Raw genomic sequence first — 17,480 nt, forward strand, 5'->3', positions numbered from 1 at the left:
AAGAATCATGCACACAATAAGCGTCTTAGTTACAGGTTTAAAAGATGAAGTCAGTAAAGAATAATATGAAATTCAAACTAGACTGTGGATATAACATAGTCTCAGGTTTACAAACCCTTTTGAGAGTTTCTGGACAGGTATTTTTAAGGATGTCCCCAAAATAGAATACTTAGGGATGGTCTGTGATTTTCTCTATGTAACATAATCAAGAAGTAGAAACGAAATAAGGGGAAAATGTGATCTAATTTAGCAAAATAATTAGGCAATATTTATATTTTGTTGCCATGGACTTGTAGAACATCATATGATTTTCTCTGTGGGAAGAAGAATTCACCTTAGGGCTTGAAAATCACTAAGCCGCTCAGGTGGGTTTCAAGCCAAACCATCCCCTCAGAACTATTTAGTACACATGCCAATTCAGTTTTTGGCAGCCATTTGTATGACTTGCCTACCTTAATACTGCAGCAGTTTGGGAAAATATCCAACAAATCATCACTTTGAGATAGAATTGAATACCTGAAACAATCAAATTTAGAAGAAGAAATTGGCCATGGTTTGGAATGATTTGAACATGGACCAAAACATGAATTAAATATCTTGTAAGCACTGATGCACATTATATATCATTTGCCAGTAAATGAAAAATACCTTGAATAAAGTGTATGCTTTAAATTTAAATTTCTTCTTAATAATATACAAAATTAAACTGACACCTAAAATTTGAAAGCCTTGCTACAAAGAAGTCTGATTAATAGTGTAGACATAACTATCATTGCATATATATTTAAATACTTGAGCCATCTCTGTTTTTCGTAGTTTATTATTAACTACTATTTCAAATGATGGTAGTTGCAACCAACGGAACAAAATGTGTTGCAGATTTTATTCACTTAGAAAATGCTGTCATTGTTCTATTCTCTTTCAGGCACAAAATCTCTAAGCAGATGATAAGATTAGTAGTCATTAGGTTCAGCCCTATCAGCTAGAGCTAGGTGATATAATTTGCTTTTGCCTTGCTATCTGGTCACAAAACATACAGCTCTCTTTCTACTCGGAAAGAACTCTTATTCTTTTATAATGGCCTTTGTGTTATTTGAGTAAGATGATTTTTATACCATCTATGTTTTTCCTTGAATTTCAGCGAAGACTGCTCCTTTTCTAATGAGAAGCCAAGAATCTTGTCTTGATGAAACTCCTTTATAAAATGTAGACGACTTATTTTCTACTGAACAAATGCTTTGTTAAACTTCACAATAGTTTTAAGTAAGCTTAACCCCCTCATTTTCTCAAAATTTACATATTCTGAATTTTGTTAAGTATAAAATATATGCGTTATTTACTTATAACATATTATTACTTTTAATAACATCAGTTTCTTCCTTCATAAAAGAGAATGCCATTAACATTGGCAATTCGTTTTTTTCCATCTTTCTTAGAATGTCATTATTGCTGGGCGTGGTGGCGCACGCTTGTAATCCCCGCGCTGGGGAGGCAGAGACAGGAGGATCGCGCAGGTTCAAAGCCAGCCGCTCTGGCTTAGGAGACCCTGCTTCCAAATAAAAAAGTATAAAATAGGTCTGGGAGTGTAGCCCGGAGGTAGAAGGGTTTTCAGGAACCCCAGTACCACAAAAATAAATAAATAAATAGACATTATTCACAGGTGTTCAGTCATAATTATTATGTTTAGTAGTTTCTCTGCTACTAAGTTACAAACAAATATATAGAGTTCTTTTCTGAGGTTTTCAGGTAAATAAATGAATTGTATATATGATACAATTGTGATTGCTGTAACAAATAATATTGTACATTGGGAGTCTCATATATTTCATTACAAAATACAAAAATAATCAATAGTCTTAAATCCTCTTTCATTAATTCAGAGAGACCATTTGTACCATTTAAAAATGCCAATACTCAGTATTTTTAACAATTTGTATTTATTAGATCTTCTCCTTAATCTTGAAATTGGCAATGAAAATCAATTAGTTTACCTAGTGTTACAAAAAATATTGTACATAAAAGAGATTTGCTAAATTATCTCCTTAGTGATTTTCTGATTTCATCTTCTTTCCAGTTTTTTAGACTTCACTCTAGCTATTTTATTCAAAATAGTTTATTAACTATAAAAATATTATCATGAAAACATACAGGTTTACTGTATGTATAATTAAGTGAAAACTATCAAATCAATAATTTTAAAATGTTTCAAGAAATACTGGTTCTTCATGATACTAATGGATACCATTTTTAATCAAGTTACTATGCTGTTTATTTTTGTAGAAATTTTTTTAAGTCTAATAAAATTTGTTTATTTGGTTTTTGAGTTCAGGACAAAAGAATGAAAAATGAAGTTTGAGTTTTCAAAATAGATTTTATTTTTGTTATCTCTTTCTTAGATGTTAACTGAAGCAATCTTAAGATATCAAGAGCAATTCATGTCTATGTTTAACAAACACTATTAAGTAAGCATTTGTTATCCACAGCAAACAATTTTGAAAAGTTCACACACACAAAAATAGTCTGAAAGCTAGTAATACTTTGTTCCACATTTCCTCAACAGTTTTACCAGTTTATTTTTCCTAGGATTATCTTTTAGAATAAAACACCCCACAGAATGATCCTCAATAGATGTAAACTTAACAGGTTTTCTTTTTTCACTCTATGTTACAGAAAAATATAATCATTTGTGGTATTTATCTAACCTCAATTGCTGTACATCCCCTTAGCTCAATTATGATGCTTGTTTAGTTTCTGTCATCACATTTCCTATTTGCTAATATGTTCAACTTATAAGCCACTTTAAATAATGTTAGATCAAATATTCAGTTAAGCTGGGCGTGGTAGCGCACGCTTGTAATCCCAGCATTCAGGAGTCTGAGACTGGAGGATCACGGTTCGCGGACAGCCTCAGCTACTTGGTGAGACCCTCTGCAACTCAGTGAGACCCGGTTTCAAAATAAAGAATAAAAAATAGGGCAGGGGGTGTAGCTCGGATGTCGAATGCCCCTGGTTTCCATCCCCAGACCCACAAAAACAAAAAAGAAATATTCTGTTAATTTTCTTGTCTGCCACAAACAAGCAAACTTTATCTTTAGTTTTAGTAACAATACACCTAGTATGTGCATCTGTTTTACTCATCACACTGAAAGAATTTGTTAGTTTTCTCATGTGTTCCCTGTACCAGAGCCTTGAGGGTATTAAGGGTCTTGTTTTTATTCTGTATGTCGCAACAGACTAAAGGATTAAAATAAAGAAGTACATAGCTGTGATCCTTTCTATTTGTGAAGACGAGGCAAAAATATGGCAAGTTTTAGGTCAGCCTGGGAAACTTAGTGATACTATGCTTCAAAATAAATTATAAAAGTCTGGGCACAGAGGCCAATAGCAGAGTGCTTGCTTGGCTTGTGAATGGCTCAGAGTTCAATCTCCAGGCCACAGGAGGAGAGAGTAAAGTTTTAAATATGTTTCTGGATAGTGTCCAATTGATAGATATAATTGTATCTCTCACCTTTTTAAGAATTACTAAATTTTATTACCAATAATGGTGAGGAGTGTATTTCAGTGTGAAGTTCTGTAGTTGAAGATACACATTTATTTACAGGCAGACTTTCACTCTCCACTGCAAACTTTTTATCACCAGATGTTTCTAATTGACTATTGGCTCCTCAGTACAGTGTTCCTGTTTCAACTTTAAGTGTGTATTGGAAGAGAGTAAAAAGCATGGTGTTGACAGCACAGCAAATTAAGTTCCACAATGGCCTAATTAGAATGGCAAATTGTTCCACACTTTCTTTAGAATATTACCATCACATCTAGCGAAAAATGTACAAAATAAATGAAGCATTCAGAAGTCTTAATTCGATACCTTGCTTTTGAGTAGTGACTGTAGGGGAAAACAAAGTGAAATGCTAAAATTTTAAAAATGTAAAATAAATAAGTTGAAACTAAATGTAGGAGGTGAAAGGGTATGAGCAATAGAGCCGGGCGTGGTGGTGCACGCTTGTAATTCCAGTACTTGTGAGCCTGAGACAGGAGGATCACACAGGTTTGAAGCCAGCCTCAGCTACTTAGTGAGATCCTGTTTCCAAACAAAATATAAAATAGGTCTGGGACTGTAGCTCAGAGGTAGAAGGCCCCTGAGTTTCATCCTCAGTACCACAAAAAAAAGTACACGAGCAATAGTCTATTTTACAATATGCCTAAAGTTTGGGCACTTTTAAAAATGTGGCTTATTTCTCATTTTTTTAGAGGAAAATTTCTTTCATATATGTGGGATTCCTAATTATTCTATGTTTAAATGCTTTAAATTAAATACTTAGCATTTCTATGGAAATGAATAATGTTAAAATACATTTAAAAAGATATTTTAGCCGGGTGTGGTGGTGAAAGCTTGAAATCCCAGCACTTGGAAGGTTGAGACAGGAGGATCGCACAGGTTTGAAGCCAGCCTCAGCTACTTAGTGAGGTTCTCACCAACTTAGTGAGACCCTGTTTCCACATAAAACATAAAATAGGTCTGGGAGTATAGCCAGGGGGTAGAAAGCCCCTGGGTTCCAACCCCAGTACCACCAAAAATGAAAAGAAAAAGATATTTTAAAAATAAATTTATAATGGAATTTATGTGCCTTATTAACATACTGAGTAAGATATAATATATGAAGTAATAATAACTTTAATTTTAAAGTACTACCTATTATAGTAGGTCTATAGTTGAAATTTATATGAATATATTATTATTCAAATTAGATAAAAGATCATAGATATTGGTAGTACTCCTATAAAAGTTAGTAAAATTATATAATTCTCTCAAATTCTATGTAATAACCCCTCATTCAGTAGAACATAAAATAGAATGCTAATCAGTTATGGACATACAAAAAAATTCTAGGATAATTAGTTGTTAATTAGTAATAAATAATTAGTAATAAAAATTACTGTCTCTGATTCTCAGTCACTTTAATTACTTATTTATCAAGCATTTATTATCAATATCCTTCTGGTGAAGAGTTTAGATACTTTCTCCAGTTCTTTGAGGTTTAAATCATAGTATTTCTCTGCTTATCAAATTGGTGATATTAAAAAATATATATACTGCTGGAATACTGTGAAATCAAAAAGACAGCCTAAACCATCCACTGTACCTAAATGATGAATTGGTCCACAGGTGGCTATTTCATGGTAAACTATAACCTAGCTTGATATGCAAGCAGGTTTTAACCTAAACAAAAGCATAGGCCTAGAGCTAAGACAGAATTTCAACCAATTATAGACTGAAGGCTGCCAAATTATGCCCATGTAAATCAAAGGCAAAGCTGTACCAATCAGGTAATTTTTGTATGTCATTTCCTGTCTTCCTGGTTGTAAAAGTAGCTCATCACATTGCAAGACAGTATATTGACTTAGAATGCTGCCGATTTTAAAACTTTCTCCATTCTCAAGTAAACTTTGTTACATTGAGCTGCTCTCAGTTTTTCTTCTAGCAGTGCTTTGAAATAAGTAATAAAACCTCTCAGATACTGCTTGGAAGAACATAAATTGGTACAGCATTTCTGGAAAGCAAATTAGTATAAAATATCTATCGTTGAAACTTTTACTTCTTAGTATGATTAGAGGTCAATTAAATTTTGGAAAAATTTTGGAAAAACAAATATTTTTAAGTAAGAATATTTTAAGAACAAGGTAAATAGTGAAAAAGAAGAGTAATATTTCTGGAAGATGCAAGTCAGCTAAAAAAAATTTAGACTAGAGAAAGCTCATTCTCAAAGTGCTCAAGAAATGGTGAATCCTGGAAGTTTGATTAGAGCTTGGTGTAGCCCTTCTCACTACAAGACTCCGTGTTGATTCTAAACAACACAACACCCATCCTAGTCACTTAACTACTCACTGACTAGAAAAGACTAGAACTTTATGCTCCAGAAAGGATAAAACTGAGCTTTCTAAACTACATGTATTAGGCAGAGTTAATGTGGAAGAAAATATATTCCTACTAAATGCTGAAACTACCAGCATGTTTCCCTGCCTTATTTCTCATAGCAGTGGGATAAATAAAAATCATACCTTTATTTCTAGCACTAAAATTATAAAAAACATCAAATCACCAACCCTATCATGCAGAAAGCTCTATATAAAAAACAGGGGCCAAAAATTAAAAAAAATCACAGAAATCAATTAGAAGAAACAGACATAGCCACAACAATGAAAAGAAAAAATGCATAAAATATCAGATAAAGAGTTATTACTATCCTTGAACAAGAATGGAGTACATTTTTTTTCCAAAAAGAGGACAGAAATAGATCTTTTGGGATTTAAAAATTTGATGTGAAAAAAATTCAATGAAAGTTTTAAAAAACAGAGTTGAATAAATATTCCCAGAATATTCAGTAAAAGAGAATACAGGAAAAACGTAAAATACGAGACAAAAATTTAATATTCACTGAGAGTTCCCAGAAAAAAATAGAACACCATAAAAGAAGACATATTTTATTCTGAAGGTTGAATGGATAATGAGAACGTTTATTTTACTTATAAAGCCTAAAACCTAAAAATTAAAAAAAAACTATGAAATTAAATGGTAGATTATTCTGTTGAGGTTCTATAATATTCAAGACATTTTCAAATTTGATCAAAACCAGCAAAGGTAATTCGAACTTATAAAACTTATGTAAACGGAACTTATAAACTTATGTAAATTTTTTTGCTACTTCAAATGGTAACTTACAGTTTGTTATCTTAACAATTTTTTTCAATACTCAAAAAGGAAAAGATATAATTTTCTGAAAATGTATTTTCTGGTTATCAGAATAATTTGAACACAAGATTGCATATACTCATGTACTTGTTGAGCCAAAGGTGTAATAAGAATGCACAAAAGAAACACAACTAATTTATGGCTACAGGATGCCACGGTTTCAAGAAGAAAATTGAAAAGCAACCAATCTGTAGTCCCTGGTCTGTTTGAATATTGTCACTGAGTTACTTCCTTGATGTTTTAACTGAATTGACTAAATGAGGTTATATAGTTATTGTTCTAACATTGGCAGCTTGAATTGGCTATGACAATATTTAGTAAAGATATGTTTCCAGGCACTGAAAATTCTAAACCTCTAAAAAATTTTTTGTACTAAGGAAGAAAATACTTCATCAGTAAATCCTTTCTGAGGATACAGGACATGCAAAGCTCTGTTCTATGATAGGCACCGCAGACATGTAAAAAGGTTTTGTAGCCTTGAAGGTACAGCTCTAATATTTCAATAATCTGTTAATATGTAACACAGGAACATCTCTAATGTGTAAGTATAGTAATTTGTGAGAGAGGCCACATAAATGCTGTGGGAGGGAAAGTGAGAGTAGGCAGAGAAGGTCATATATTCCAGAACTTAGCCTTTTGACACAGACAAGTTTCTTCTGAATTTCCAACAAAATTCTAAAGGGATAATTATGTTTCTGCTGCATAATGTGCTATCATTCATAGCTATGCACATATGAGTAGAATGCAGATTTTATGCTTAGATTTTTCATTTCTTAAATGAGCAAAGATGAAATATAGATTTTAAACACATAAATGCACAATGGTAGAAGTGCTGACCAAAATAAAAGTGCAAAGTACCAATATATGCAAGTGACACATCTTCTACTTATTTAATTGCCTTAAAAACAGTAAAAAAATATTCTGTGGTCTTATGGCATAACACAAAGATTGCTTAAATGTGTATTTCTATTTGCCATGTGACTGCACTGCTAATTTATTTTAGAAACATTTATCCAATGTACTTTTTTCTAGAGAGTAGTTGAGGGCAAAATTACTAAAAGTCATAATCAATTAACTCATTTGTTTTACTTAATTGAATGTTATAGTTGTATTGAATATTTTTGGTAGAGCTTCGCATTGTAATTTGTCTCCCTTTCTGTTTCTTTCATTTGGCTTAACTCAGTGAACATAGTAAAGACCTAACTGCCCTTCTCTGAGACAGCATTGTGCTATCAACATAACCACCACTGAATGCAAAGAAAAAATTTATTTTGAATTTGCAACTGACTTATTCATTGGAAAGAAATGAGTTCTCTTGTCATGCAAGGCTCATCTTAATATGCATTGTAAAATATTTTTGCAATATTGCCACAACTCAGAGATAAAAAGAACAATTCAGAAGCAGAGAAAAATAATCTGCTAAGTTGCCTTTCCTCAAAGGTCACTGATAGAAATGTTAGTGATGGTGAGCAGGTCACTTTGCTTTTGTTAATGCATCCATAGGAACATAATCAATATTTCTGAAGCTGCCATTCCCTCTCATGCTGGCAATTTTTAATCTAAGATGGAATATTGCAACAATATAGTTTTTTCTATAACTGAAAAATTAGAGAAGAAATATTTTATTTCTAAAGCTATGAATAGAAAACAGTGTAAGAATTTATAAAAGCATTTTTTTCTCTTAACCAAAATAATTACAGTTTTTTCATGATATCAGAACACTTCTCCAATTAGAAAGTTATGTTTTGGATATGTTGATATTATTTCAGTAGTGGTATATGCTTGTAATCCCAGCATTTGGGAGGCTGAGACAGTTGAATCGCGGTTCCAGGACAGCCTCAGCTACTTAGTGAGGCCCTTTGCAACTCAGTTACACCCTGTTTCAAAATAAAGAATAAAAATATAGGGCTGGGGATATCACTTAGAGGTAGAATGCCCCTGGGAGAATGCCCCTGGGTTCCATCCCCAGTAATATATATATATATATATATATATATATATATATATATATATATATATTCACTATAAGTTTATTGAACATCTACTGAATGTGAAGCACTATGGTATAATTCTGAGGAATGATTATTTTTAAGCAATTTTTATGTAAACTTCTTGGGGTTGTTATGTCATTAAGGTATATCATTCTACAGATATCATGAGCTTAGGGCAAAAATCATAAAAATGATTTAGTTCTCAAGTACCAGTTTAGAAAGTGAATTAGAAATGGACAATTCAAGGGTAAAGAGTATATACTATTGGAAGTTTTTTCACCCTTAACATTTTGCACTGAACAGTACACAAATGTTATTTGAATGAACAAATTACCATGGAGCACAGACTTATCATGGAGTGACCTGAGAAGTGAATTTCAGAGTTCAAGACTTAGAAAGTACAACAGTTGTGTTCATGATAACATCCCTGTCAAATATCTCTAAATCAGAGATTAAAAATAGAGTTGAGAAGCTAAAGTATAAAATATCGTTTGCATCATGAGCACAAACAATTTGTCCCATAAGAAGCAGCTGAAAATTGTGAAGTAGGTGACAGTTTTCTAGAGTTTAATGTGAAAAGATTTTTAAAAATGGTGGTTCCTGAGTTACCTCGGTAAGTAGGAACTCTGAGAAGCAAAAAGAATATTGTATCTGAAAATCAGGTGAAAGCATGAGTCCATATTTATATTTTTATCATACACATTTTTCCACGCACTCTCATTTTATTATTAGATGAAATCATGGCAGTAGGAGAAATGGCAAGTATGTTGAGTGGACAATGTCTTTGGAGATGTAGTTACCACCTATTTACACAACAAAGCTGTATAAGTAAGCATGCTAAGAACCAATGGTTTACAACAACAATAGCAAAAACATTATTCTCATGTGTATGGTCTGTAAGTTCACTCTGATTTATTTCTTGTGAGCTGAATTCAACCTAGGAAGACCTACCTGAGGCTGTGATTGGCCGGGCTTTCTTTTTTTTCAGGCTCCAACTTGAGTTCAGAATTTCCCCACCTTTTTGCATGAGGCCCTGGCAAAAGAGCAAAGTTACCTAAAGCATGTTCTTCTCATAACAGGTGAGGTGAACTGAGTAAACACATGTAACACCCCTGCACGTGTCATATATTCATTTCTTTGGCCAAAGTAAATGATATGAAAAAGCCTAACATCAGGGATTGAGGAAGGGTATATTCCACTCATAGTGGTAAAGGGAAGGAAACAATATATCTAAATAATAGTTGAATGCATTATAGAGAAAAAAAAACAACTATACTTGAGAGGTATAGTTAAGGATGCCTTCTTAATAAGGATGGCAAAATCAAACAAAAACCTGCCCTCCCCACCTTGTCTAGGAAATTATATGCAATTAAAAATGTCAATCTACTACCTTACTCTCACTTGTCTCTCTTCATGCCTCAGTTCATTTTCCAACATTATCAACATACACAGTTTAGTCCATGCTCAACTTATTTTCTAAGTTCATAGAGATGTATACAAGCATCCTACTGATAGAATCAAGTAATGCGATATGGGTAGTGGTCATAGCAGGGAGGTCAGAACACACAGACAGCTGATGAGTCAGTAGGAATGATTTTATTGTCTACAATGTTAAATGGCTGTTTTATGGGATATTGAGAAGTGAAATTGGCACAGGTAAAATAATAAGTTGTTTCTGTGTTTTCTCAAAATTGTATCCCCACACAAATTGTACTGAAGACCATTGGGTGGGGCAATTGAATGCTAAATATTGTGATCTCCCTAGAGCAGAAATGAACAAAGCTTTTAACATAGAATATTTGTATGAGAAGTCTGTATTTTGATGTAATTTAAGTAAAAAATATGTACAAAATGAGGAAGTAAGCCTCATTTGATGTCTCCTCAGGTAAAGAATAAGTTTTAATAAGTATTGCAAAGTAACATGTGCATCTGAGGATATCATTTCTCTGCGTAGAAAGTGAGGATGAATATGTAATAGTCTATGTTTTGAATATATCACTCTTTGATTATCCAATCTCCCACTGATAGCCATATGCATTGTTTTCAGCTTGAGATATTATGAGTAAGACTGTTTTCAACGTTTTTTTGCAAGTCTTTTGGTAGTCATGTATTTTCATTTTTCTTGAAGTTGCTGGGTAATGTGGTTGACGTATGTTTAAATTCATGAGAAGCTGTGAAACAATTCCCAAAGTGATTTTACCATTATATACCCCCACTGGTAGCATATGGAATTTCCAGTTACTTTGCATCTTTCCCCTCATTTAGTTTTTTCACAATTTTCTTTTATTTAAGTCATTCTAGTGGTGTGCAATATACAGTGCTTTTAATTTATTTAATCAGCAGAACCCAAGTGAGTAGGATGAAAACTTAGTGCTTAGTGGCAATTTAAAGTATCTACTCACGTCTTTATCAAATTGTCAGGTTATTTCGCTAGTTTTTAAAGGTCTTTCTATATTCTCAATTAAGGAAAATAGATATATTTGTTGAAAATAATTTTTATAGTCTTGTGACTTGCATCTTTAATGAAAGGGAGGTTTTAATTTTGATGAAGTTTCCTATTATCACTTACTTTTCTTCATGATTAGAATTTTTGCTGCCCAAGTGTTTTATTTCCATCCCCACAAACACAAAGTTAATGTTTTATGTTTTTTTTCTCATAATTTTATGGCTCTGAGTTTTACATGTAAGAATATGATTCAGACATTTTTATACAAAATGAAACAGATATAAAGGTTTTTGTATCTTCTTTTGGGTAATGGAGTTATGGAGTTTTATGTTCAATTGTATCTACTAAAAAGATACTCATCCGTAATTTTAATAGTATCTCTTAAACATTATTTTAATCAATCTAGTAATTTTTGTCAAGAATCAAACTGATCTTATATGGATGAATCTAAGAGGAACAGCACTGCTCAAATCTTATATAATAATGAAATATATTTACATTGTTTCTGAGGGCCAGCATTAGCCACTTGTTTGATTAGTGTGGAATTTTTCTCATAACCTTATTTTTTGGCACATTTTAGATGGCTTTTTTCTGAAGTCTGCCTTGGTTATTCAAACTTATTAATATTTTTACTGGTTACCTTAATTGAGACTATTGTCCCATACCCTCTACCATCCAATTAAAATTCTAAAGTGAGACCCAAGCTACAGATAGTGAACTATAAAAAACACCCCGTTTCAATGTTCCTGGAGTTACTAATGTATAAGTCAATTCTTATTTGTATTAAATTTTAAAAATGTGATTTGTAGTGAAAATTTTTGGAAATTGTCATGCAGACACACTTATCAATGGAATCTGTAGTAGTAGTAGCATTAGATTAATTATCAAAAGATCTTCCTCATATGCATTTTCCAGATGTACTCCTGTGAAGACTAGAGATACCAAAGGTGTGTCTGAATGGAGTGTGGGTTATTAACACACATCATTCTTGAGAAACTGAAAAAATCAGTAATAGAATGTATATATTTGTTGATGTTAGTTTTTATATACCTGCTTTTATTTATTTATTATTTATTTATTTATTTATTTATTTATTTATTTATTTATTTAATGTTATTTTGGTGGTACTGGGGTGGAACCCAGAGGCTTTCTACCTCTGGGCTATACTCCCAAACCTACTTTATATTTTATTTGGAGACAGTGTCTCACTAAGTTGCTGAAAGCCTCACTAAGTAGCTGAGGCTGACTTTGAACCTGTGCGATCCTCCTGTCTCATCCTCCCAAGCACAGGGATTACAAGCGTGCGCCACCATGGCCGGCTTATATACCTGCTTTTAGATACAAATTTTTCTTATGTTGTAATAAAAATTTAGAAAACAATCAGATGGGGCTTATATTCACAACCTCTTGTGAACATAAATACTTTATTAAATATCTAAAAAAATTAAGAAGTGTACTCCAGAAGTGTCACAGCCAAGAACAATCTAAGGGACCATGATGACGACATGTGATGTGGTATCTCAGATGGGGTCCTGGAATCATAAATGATATTAGATAAAATGCAAGAAAATGTAAAAAATTATGAACTTTGTCACTTAATAACCTATCACTATTGTTTCATGATTATGATGATTATACAGTACTAATATAACAATAGAGGATACTTGGTGTGCCTATAATGAAAACTGCTATTTTTGCAATTTTTCTATAAATCTAAAAATATTCCAAAATTAGCCCACTATTTTAAAATAAGTAAATGCAGGGAAACCTCATTTTGTGCTTCTTGACATGTTTGTTCTTCATAGCCATATGTCAAATGATTAATAATCCCTCATCAGTATAATATAAATCTGAATATTGGCATAGAAATTTAAATGGAATTTTAGCTCATGGAAACTACAACACTCATTCATTCTTTTTTATGGCATTGGTAGGTATGTATTAATATTTTGTTTTGTAACATGGAAATATTAAGAAAGGAAAATTTCTTTTTTCATATAAGACTATTTTACACTAGAATAATATCATTTAACATGCTATAAGGTATAATTTACTAAATGGACCATGGCTACTCAGAGTAATTTCTTTTATGCATTTTTTATGATTTTTAAAGATATATCTTCTAAAAGTGAGCTTTTATGCTAATTATCAAGAGAATAATTTCCATTAACAGTATCAACTGTAAAATGAATTTAACTGATCAAAATAAAATGTGCAATAAAAACGCAAATTATACCACAGCAAACTTCCCAGTGCCTTGTTTACTAAAGCCTTCATTGCTTGTGGCAAACTGCAAAGCAATTAAGGACCATAGATGCTCAGATGTGACATGGTTGTGAATACCAATGGAGCCACGTGTCTCCCATGCAGGAAGCAAGACTGACAAAGGGAAACTGAAAATCTGTGATTTTGATGTCAAAGTCTCTTTCCAATTTACTTCCTTGATTTCTGAATTTGTACCAGTCCATTCTGTTTTCCTGGCACTAATCCCTAATATTTATTTCCATAATGTAACACAGGCCTCTGCTTCCATATGCATCCAGATGTGCTTTCTTAAATGCAAAGAATATACAACTAAAACAATCTAGCTTTTATTCAAGCCATTTCAATGCAAGGGTAGAAACCTCCAATCTTGAGGAAAGTCACTTTGCAACTGAGGTACTAAGGTCATCTCCTTGGTAAGACAGTGAAGCAGAGGAGAACTGAGGAGTCTTTGAGGGTCACACAAAGACACAAATAAGAAAGTAAAATACATGAATATGTATACAAATAACCACATTGTGAATTTATAAATAAATTATAGGAAGTTAGGCTAATGTCTTCACAATGACCTTATTGACACTTGTATTCTAAAAATAGTCATATCAACTCTCCTCATCTGACTTACAAAAAACCTTGAAGAACAGCCTCAAGCTAGGAACAGTTACGGTGGTCATGATTTAGACCTATTGGTATGTCTGCCTCTAGCAAGCTCTAAACATAAATACTTTAGTTTACATTGGCCATGAGTTTAGCTGGGGGCCTTCTGACACTTTCTATACATATGCATTGGTATTTTATTTGAAGCCACAGGAATCCCTAATCCCAAAGAATTTACATCCTCTGACCGTTAAATTTTTTATTTATACTAAAATATTTAAGAATGGTAGTGATGTCAATAATTCTGTCCGATTTTGTGTCATTGTATACAATAACATTCATTTGTACTTTATTTTTCTTCTTAACAGCAGTCTCAATGGTGATGTCAGAGAGTACATATAGAACTGCCATCATTTTTTTTTTCTAATTATGTTGCCATTCTTAGCACAAAATCTGCCTGGCTCTCCAGATTTTCCCATTTTAGTGATAACTGCTATTATATGTCATGTCATCGCTTTTAAAGTTATCCCTCAGTAGTGACTTAGCTAGCATGTTTTGCTGATGGTTTGTCTTTGTCTTCTGAGACAAGTCTCTGAGCTTGTTATTTTAGGACGTCCATCTCAGCAAAATGTGCCGGTGTTTGTAATATAGCCTTCCTATGTACAAAATGAACTCACATTTATCAAAACTACCAGTTGACGGCATACCTTAAATATCTAAATTAAACTTTATATATTAGTCAATTCTAAACATCAATTTGCTTAGTAGGTTTTCACCTAGAAAATAAATTATAAACAGGGTCAACTAATCCTTATTAATCCTAAATTGAACCAAAACCTCAACCATAAACACCTTTGAAAAGTAAGGGTGTAAGTTTAATTTGAATTGACAGATAATCAAAATACAATTTATATTTGAGTATATATATATATATCATGGTATATAAACACTTATCATATATATACTTACATTTTATGCAATCACAAAATGACAGATTTAGAAAAGAATTAATATGGTTACTATTCTCTAACCAGTCATCAAATGTTTGTGTTTCCATAATTTTCCAGCACACAATATGAATCTATGCTGAATTTGGGTCTTATGACACATTCTTAACAAACTGCATAGGGCATTTGCCTACAGGTCTCCAATTCTTTATCTGAAATGTTTGAAGTTCTCTGTGTCTTAGAATTCTGAATTGCTAAGACGCAAAATAGGTAATATGCAGCATGTCCAGCAAGAAATGGGTCAATATTTTATAGTCAAATATTTCTTTATCATTTGTATATGTTAATATAAATTGAATAAAGAACATTAATGTCCTAATTTCAGTGAAATAAAGGTTTGATCCTGAATGAGTTCAGGTCTGGTCAGGTTTTTTTATTCAATCATTCACAAAATATATTTTGTTTTCTAAGCTGTTTTGATCTCAAAATTGCAAAATTCTGGATCAATGTTTCTTCCCCTTTGTATTACATGATTAAATTATACAATGAAAAAATTAAGTTATCTATCAAGTTATCAAGTTTTTATTTGTTTATTTGTTTGTTTTGTTTTGTTTTGTGGTACTTGGGATGAAACCCAGGGGCAGTCTACCTTCAGGCTACACCACCACCCCTATTTTTTATTCTTTATTTTGAAACAGGGTCTCACTGAGTTGCAAAGGGCCTCCCTAAGTAGCTGAGGCTGGCCGCAAACCACGATTCTCCTGTCTCAGCCCCACAAATGCTGGGATTACAAGTGTGCACCACCACACCTGGCTTCAAGTTATCATTTTGTTGGGCTTATTTAATATCTTTTGGCTGAATCTCTATTAGTGGCCAGAATTATGGATTTTTTAAGGCCAATAGACAGACGACCATTAACATTTAACCAGATATTCCATATTCAAGCTAAATCACAAAGCTAGGAACACAGTGGAAGAAGAAGAGTATAAATCTCTATGTGTTAAGTAGACAATTTTGAACTTAGTGTATTTTTCACTCCACTGGTAAGATTATTTTAATTATACTCCTCGTTATTATATATTTATAAGTTGTATGTAACTACATATTTTGTAAAACCAAAAATAAAAGTAAAAAGAATAGAAAGAATAGAAATCTATATAAATCTTTTGTATTTTTTAACACTACAATGGATCATTTTGAATATTCTCTGTTAGCCGGGCGTGGTGGCGCACGCTTGTAATCCCCGTGTTTGGGAGGCAGAGACAGGAGGATCGCGCAGGTTCTTAGCCAGCCGAGCTGGTTTAAGAGACCCTGTTTCAAAAAATATAAACTAGGTCTGGGAGTGTGGCCCGGAGGTAGAAGGGCTTCCAGGAACCCCAGTACCACAAAAAAAAAAAAAAAAAAAAGAATACTCTCTGTAATTAAATTGCCTTTCAAACCTACTACAAAATTTTTCATATATCATAGCCCCTGTGCCATGATTCACACACCCTCTAAGATGGGAAAAAGAATATAAAATAACATATTTAACATTTCCTGATATGTGGATAGATGATACTGGTGATATATATATATGTATGTATATATATATATGTATGTATGTATATATATATGTATGTATGTATATATATATATATATATATATATATATATATATATGTGTGTGTGTGTGTGTGTGTGTGTGTGTGTGTGTGTGTGTGTGTGTGGTGGTGGTGGTGGTGGTACTGGGGTTCCTGGAAACCCTTCTACCTCCAGGCAACACTCCCAGACCTATTTTTTATTTTTATTTATTTACTTTTTTGGTGGTACTGGGGTTTCTGGAAGCCCTTCTACCTCTGGGCTACACTCCCAGACCTATTTTATATTATTTTTATTTGGAAACAGGGTCTCTTAAGCCAGCGTGGCTGGCTTCGAACCTGTGCCATCCTCCTGTCTCCGCCTCCCAAGCACAGGGATTACAAGTGAGTGCCACCATACCCGGCCCTAGAAAGGGATTTTTTATGATATTCTAGGTATATATTTTATTTAGTAATTATTTAATAGTCAAAAATAATTTAATAAAATAATTCTAATTAAAAACCTTTCAATTTGTTTCAGTGTTCATTTAACATTGTAATTGATATAGTAACCTCTTAATTTATTGAGTATTTTGCTTATATGAAATTTTTAAATGCATCAGTATAGAAAAATATTATTTAGAAATAACAGACGTTTTGTGCCTTTAGAAAGATTGAAATAATGGAATATGAATGACTGAAATTTTGGAGACAAAACTCTGTGACTTAGAATATGGATTCTTAAGTTGGTCCTTCTAGGTATGATTGCCCAAAGTAGCCAGTATAGTGCCTGACCCAAAATAAAACTCCAGTGGAATGCTAGTGTTAAATGAAAATAATCATCTATTTAGCTCTTCTTCTCCAACCTACTAGCCTAAGACCAGAGATAAAGCCAAATAGTATGTGAAGAGCCTTAGTACAAAATGTCAACAA

The sequence above is a fragment of the Muscardinus avellanarius genome (genome assembly GCF_963383645.1).
Source record: "Muscardinus avellanarius genome assembly, chromosome: 2".
NCBI lineage: Eukaryota > Metazoa > Chordata > Mammalia > Rodentia > Gliridae > Muscardinus > Muscardinus avellanarius.